This window comes from Salmo salar, chromosome 04 (assembly GCF_965601325.2).
Source record: "Salmo salar chromosome 04, fSalSal1, whole genome shotgun sequence".
NCBI lineage: Eukaryota > Metazoa > Chordata > Actinopteri > Salmoniformes > Salmonidae > Salmo > Salmo salar.
The window spans coordinates 74460687-74468037 of NC_138294.1; the positions used below are offsets into that span (position 1 = coordinate 74460687).

General features: G+C 40.5%; 1 long non-coding RNA gene across 1 annotated transcript; it reads left to right on the plus strand.

The window, feature by feature from the left end:
• The first annotated feature begins 1716 nt into the window (after positions 1 to 1716).
• Positions 1717 to 3676, plus strand: LOC106603756 (uncharacterized). The gene is made up of 2 exons (XR_001328494.3): positions 1717 to 2207; positions 3164 to 3676. It is a non-coding gene; the product is annotated as an uncharacterized LOC106603756 (long non-coding RNA).
• Positions 3677 to 7351: the final 3675 nt, after the last annotated feature.

Sequence of the window (7351 nt, forward strand, 5' to 3'; positions counted from 1 at the left end):
ACAACCCTTGACTTTTCCAAATGTTGTGTTACAGCCTGAATTTAAAATGTATTAAATTGAGATTTGTTGTAACTGGCCTACACACAATACCCCATAATGTCAAAGTGGAATTTTAAAACATGAATAAAACATTTTGAAGCTGACATGTCTTGAGTCAATAAGTATTCAATCCATTTGTTATGACAAGCCTAAACAAGTTCAGGACTAAAAATGTGCTTAACAAGTCACATAAGTTGCATGTGTGCAATATAGTGTTTAACATGATTTTTGAATGATCCCTCATCTCTATACACATCACATACAATTATCTGTAAGGTCCCTCAGTCGAGCAGTGAATTTCAAACACAGACTCAACCACAAAGACTAGGGAGGTTTTCCAATGCCTCACAAAGAATTTCACCTATTGGTAGATGGGTAAAAAAAAAAAAGCAGACATTGAATATCTCTTTGAACATGGTGAAGTTAATAATTACACTTTGGATGGTGTATCAATACATCCAGTCACTACAAAGATACAGAGGTCCATAGAGGAAGGAAACCACGCAGTGATTTCACCATGAGGCCAATGGTGACTTTAAAACAGTTACAGATTTTAATGGCTGTTATAGGAGAAAACTGATGGACCAACAACATTGTAGTTACGCCACAATACTAACCTAATTGACAGAGTGAAAAGAAGGAAGTCTGTACAGAATACAAATATTCCAAAACATGCATCCTGTTTGCATTAGGGCACTGAAGTACCACTGCAAAAATGTGGCAAAGCAATTATCTTTTTGTCCTGAATACAAAGTGTTTTGTTTGAGACAAATCCAATACAACTGTCGTGACTTTACTTTCATTAATCTGATGACTGTTATTAATTTAATCAACTAACTATGTTAAATTGTTATCCGATTAAATTAATCATGTAACAATTAACTCATTAGGATTTTGGGCAAAACGGAAGAGGTTGTTTAAAGAGTTACCGTCTCCCAAATGAAATGTTATAAGGTATATATGCACACCGTCCGTCTCACACGCTCTTCTGACCTCACTCGGGGTGTGGCTACTTAATGTATAAAGGATATGATTAGAAGTTATCTCTTATGACTCCTAAAATCACACTCCTATCATAACATAAATACTCATATCATAACATATTGGATGGAAACTTAACTGATATAGGGGGTATCCTTTCCAAGTTACAGTATTTCGTCCATACAGTTTTTAATTACATCACAAAATGAAAAACAATATGACATTAGTTTTCCACATCTCCCCACTGACCATTCCCCACATCCTTTATGTTACAATTATTGTTCCATTATCCACTTTTTGGACGTTAGAGTTTTGGGCGGCAAAAGTCTCACTAAGGAAAAGGTAATATTTGAGATATTTAAATGAGATTTTTCTGTATTTCAGATATTTCCCCCCAATTTAATCAATTTTGAATTCAGGCTGTGACACAACAAAATGTGGAATAAGTAAAGGGTTATGAATACTTTCTGAAAGCACTGTAAGTATTCACACACCTGAGTCAATACATGTTAGGATCACATTTAGCAGCAATTACAGCTGTGTCTTTCTGGGTAAGTCTTTAAAAGCTTTGCACACATGGATTGTATAATATTGGCACATTATTCTTTTAAAATTCTTCAAGCTCTTCCAAGTTGGTTGTTGGTCTTTGCTAGACAGGCATTTTCAAGTATTGCCATAGATTTTCAAGCCGATTTAAAGGGGAATTTCACCCTGAGGGAATCTGGGCTTGTTATCATCATTCAGGCATTTCTAGGTCCGTTAGATGTGTGTCACACACAATTTCCCAGGAGCAAGGCAGGTCTAGGCTTAGTGCGCTGAATGATACACCGTATGATGGCTTCCGGTGTATTGATGGGGGACTACAACTCGTGTGGGTCAGTGCTTTGTGCTCTTGCCCCGTCTCTCCCTCAAGGAGAGAGGGAGGCAGAGACTAACACAATCCTTTGTGCAAAACTGAAAGAATTGACCAGACCGCAATGGGTTCAAGGGATTCCTCTCATCAGCACAAATTCAAAAATTGAGCATTTTTTGATGTTCTATTTGCTACATGGTGACATTCAATCATACATGTTTCAACTGGAATATAGCGAATAGGATTCGAAACAAAGGGTTAGATTTAGCTAGAAGCTCGGCTACAAATGATGCCAGCACCAAGAGGGAAGATGACAAATACAGTGGCTAGCTAAGTAAGTACATTTTCCTGCAAGCCACCTAGCTATCTAGCTTACTTTAGTTTATCTACTGAAACCCATATTGTGTACTGCTGGCAAACATACTACTCTGTTACAGTGGCGGGAAATCAAATAATTTTCCTGCTTGCTAACTTAAGTAGGTAGCTAGCTGGCTAAGTTAGCTAAACAACTACAGTGAGCCATATCTATGACAAAAAATAGAAGAGGTTTTACAATCGGAGATCTATTGTATCTCAATTGTAAAACTTCTACTCTTTTTAGTCATAGATATGATTACTAAACAGCAAGCTACAATGTTACAACCAGCCACATAAAGCTAGGTTTACCAGCAATCGTTAGCATGACTGGAGCTGGCTAGCTAGTTAGCCTGGTGCCTGCTAACTTAAGTGCCACGCTTCACGTTTGTAACTTGTTAGCAAACGTGTAACATCAACAACTGCAAATAATTTTACTAGCTAGCTATGTAACATAATTGACCAGGGTTGACATTGGTTATGATTATGACTGTGGATGCATTTCATTCTCATAAAATTATCGGCATGACGCAAAAGAGAATTTTTACATCCAAACAGATGTATTGGCTATCCAGCTAGTGAGCTAGCTAAGTTTACTAGCTAACAGTGATGAGAAAAATAATACAACAATTTACTGTTGTAAATTCTAAACTGATAAGCTGATTTTACTAAAAATATTTGCCTAAGCATGCCTGATAGACATGGCTGTAGCTAGATACTGTCTGCCTACCTACCTAGGTAAATTTGTATGGTCTGGTCACTGCAAAGGTTGAGGGTTATGCCATATTTCTTTCTATTAGGCTAGATATTGTTCTAAATGTCATCTCTGTGCCTGTGCACATGTATGCATGTTCAACTATTCTACCCTAATGTTGATGTCAACTGTCATTCAAACTGTCCTTCTAAGTATCATTTTTATATTTTTTGGTCTTACAGACAATACCTTCTGGCACCTAGGATTTTTCCTGGAGTGGATTCTAGATGGAGAGAAACAGAATCCCGTGAACTGTATCCCTCTCAATGGATTGGACATTATGCTGGATTTCAAGCAGAAGATGACTCAAGAGGATCTGAATGGCAGTTTGATCATGACTGCTGTACAAGTATTCCCTGAACTTTACTACACTGATCATACTGTATTTTCTTACTGTATGTTTCTGTGTGAATGGCAATTTCATCATGACCACCTCTCCCATCATCTGTTGATCACCAGTTCTCTTAGCTACAGATTGTTACACCAGATGATGTGATTTAACCAAACAGTTCTTGTATTCATTACTGGGAGTTACAGGATAGGTATTTTCGACAGTCTTAGCTTGGCGATTCTGTCTTCGTCCTCGATTTGTGGAAACAGGAGTCTCATAACATGTCTGTGTCCAGTTGCAGGTGGTCAGTTTGAATTTAGAAAACGCTCCATTATTAAAATAAATATTTATTTTGCTCCATGAAGTAATCCAATAATTTGTACGCTGCCATCTTGTCTATTTCAAGTCTTCTCTCACTGATTGAGAAAGGTGTCTGTCACGATTTTCTTTTTTTATGGACAGTCAGAGGCACACTACAACACTCAGACATAATTTACAAATGCAGTATTTGTGGTGCAGTCCACCAGATCAGAGGCAGTAGGGATGACAACGCATTATTTGTATTTACTTTTATTTCATCTGGGGAGTCCAATTGAGACCAGGGTCTCATTTTCAATTGTGCCCTGAGACCACAAAGCAAAATACTTAAAAAATATAATAACAAGTACACTACACTAGAACATCACAAACATCACAGCCATCATAAACAAGTTACTAAATCAATCAATCAATACAATTGCACACCTCGGTGAATTCATTTATTATCAGGGCTTTAAATGCCCTAGTGGCAGCAGGGAATCCAAATGTAATGAATTTTGTAAGTGATTCCAAAAACATGGAACGTGCAATAGCAGATTTACCTAATTCCGTGGAATCTGAATAGTTAACCAACCCTGTGAATGGGGTTATATTTATACCTGTAAGTGTGTGAATTGGACCATAATACCGTTCTGCCTGAGTATTTGAAATGTAAGTATTTTGGGGTGTCAGGGAAAACTTATTGGTGTAAAAGTAAACAGTACATATTTCCTTTAGGATTGAAGTAGAGTAAAAGGTAAAGCACAGATACTGAAGAAAAAAAACTTAAGTAGTACTTCAAAGTATTTTTACTTAGTTGCTTTACACCACTGGTATTGTGTTTTGAGAATCTGCAGAGAGAAGAATGAGGTGGTTTTATTTTTATGAATACAATTGCTATTTCATCCTTCCACGAGATATAGTCCTGACACAAATCTAGGGTTGCTACCCAAGCCAGCTGGTCATTAGTTCTCCGTTTGGTTGCCAGAGAAGGAACCAATACATTAAGTATTTTGTTCTAAATCTATGGACGCAACCCAGTCGTTTGTTCTAAATGTTCCATTGCCATGATGGCTGGTAAAGTTCTTATTCCTCGCTAGCTAGCCAACTTTGGCTAACACAGTCACGTCAAACAGTGCAGCCAAAATAGCCACATTTGCATTTGTTTAAGCTGTTTTCTTGGGAATCTTTTGGTACACATCATAACAATGAGCTAATGATGTGTGATTTTGCTTGGCAAAGAACATTTGCTCTACTCAGCTAACACAATCACTTCAAACTGAAGCTTGAATGACTGCAAACTAGCTGCATTTCATGGTTTTCTATTGACATTTCTTTGTATATATCCATAAAAATTATGCTGATTCATGATTTTGACTGGCTGAGAAAAGCTGCCAGTCTGTCTGTCTCGTCCCGACTCGTTCATTACCAAAGGACAGCTGGAGATCAAATGTTAATATTAAAACAATGCTGCAAATGTCAGAGAGACAGACAGCAAGGTTAAAACTAATCTCTGCTGTTGAAAACCAAATGCTAGTCTAAAAGAAATGGGAGATAATATCTAGATGCTTTTTAGAGTGAAGTCTAGTATTGCCACAAACTTTGTCGTCTGAGGAGAAATCGGACCAATATGCAGCGGTTAAATTGCTCATCTTCTTTATTAAAGAAAGAAAGAAAATACTCATACAAAACAAACGACGAAAACAGTCCTGTAAGGTGCTCAGACTATACACGGAAACAACTATGAAGAAAAACCCCTACTTAAATATGATCTTTAATCAGAGGTGACTCTGGCAGCGCCGGACTGGAGGGCGACTCTGGCAGCGCCGGACTGTAGGGCGAGTGCTCACAGCAGGCACTGGCTGTACCGGGTTATGGAGGCGCACTGGAGGATGAGTGCGGGGGAACACGAACAGGACGTACTAATGGCAGAGTGCTCACAGCAGGCACTGGCTGTACCGGGTTATGGAGGCGCGCTGGAGGGCGAGTGCGCAGAGCAGGAACAGGACGTACTGGACTGGGCAGGTGCACTAGAGGCCTGATGCGTGGGGCTGGCTTTGGAGGCGCCAGACTAGTGACACGCACCTCAGGGCTAGTGCGAGGAGCAGGAACAGGACGTACTGGACTGGGCAGGCGCACTAGAGGCCTGATGCGTGGGGCTGGCTTTGGAGGCGCCAGACTAGTGACACGCACCTCAGGGCTAGTGCAGGAAGCAGGAACAAGGTACACTGGGTCCTGGAGACGCACTGGAGGTCTGGAGCGTACGGCCTGCACAACCCTTCCTGGCTGAGTGCTCAACCTAGCCTGGTAACGCTGAGGAGCTTTCACCGATCGCACCGGGCTTTGACTGTGTCTGGGCAATACAGTGCACATTTCCGCATAGCTTGGTGCTTTCTTGATCCGTCGCTCCCCATAATAAGCACGGGAAGTTGGCTCAGGACTCCGACCTGACTTAGCCACACTCCCCGTGTGCCCCCCCCAAAAAAAGATTTGGGGCTGCCTCCTGCACTTCGTATAACGCCTCGTAATGGCGCCGCTCCGCCTTTACTGCCTCCGGTTCCACCTTTGGTCTCTGGTACTCCCCAGCCTGCTTCCAGGGTCCTTTCCTGTCCAATATTTCCTCCCATGTCCACGACTCCAGATACCCCTCTCGCTGCTCCCTCTTCCACTGCTTGGCCCTTGGTTGGTGGATAGTTCTGTCACAAACTTCGTCGTCTGAGGAGGAGAATTCATCGGACCAATATGCAGCGGTTAAATTGCTCATCTTCTTATTTATTAAAGAAAGGGGGGAAAATACTCATACAAACAACGAAAACAGTCCTGTAAGGTGTTCAGACTATACACAGAAACAACTACCCACAAAACCCATGAAGAAAAACCCCTACTTAAATATGATTTCTAATCAGAGGCAACAAGGATCAGCTGCCTCCAATTAGAGATCAACCCAAACATACACAACATAGAAATAGAAAAACTAGAAAGGAAAACATAGAAATAGATAACATAGATCAAACCCAAAACACACAAAACAAACACCCCCCTGCCACGCCTTGACCATACTATAATAACAAAATAACCTCTTTACTGGTCAGGACGTGACAAGTATATACATCGCCTGACTGAGCTGATGAGACAATAGATTGTGCAGTCAGATGGAACAGAGTAAACAGGCATTTCAACTTCATAGATTTAGCAGGTGGTAACTTGTGAAATAGACACTGGCTGGAATGCGGTTTTAACCAATCGGCATCCAGGATTAGACCCACCCGTTGTGTAATTAAAAACATATACATTCTGTTTATAGCATCAACAAAACTCTCTCTATCCTCTATCTTGTTAATTGTGTTCATGTGTGTTTGCCTCACCCACTAATTGGCCACACCTGATCTTAATGAGTGCTTGTCTTTTAAATGGGGTCTGTTTGAATAGCCTAAAATGTACAGCTTTGTAAGCGTAACAAAAACACGGCATGCTAGCTCCATTCTGGTGGTTGTTGACGGTCACTGCCAGACAAGTCAAAACAATTTTACTCGTTTTCGTGGCAATAAAGTAGATTTTATTTATTTTTTCGACCCAATTTGGATCCGATTCTCCCTCGTCTGGGATATATTTTGGGCTGAATCTGGTCCACCTCGGATCCAAATCGGATCCGATATTGATTTTTGTCGGTCTCGATTAGGGTTCCAATTCGGTTCAGATCTCAATTTCGGGATTCGAGAAGACCTCTACTCCCTGCATTACT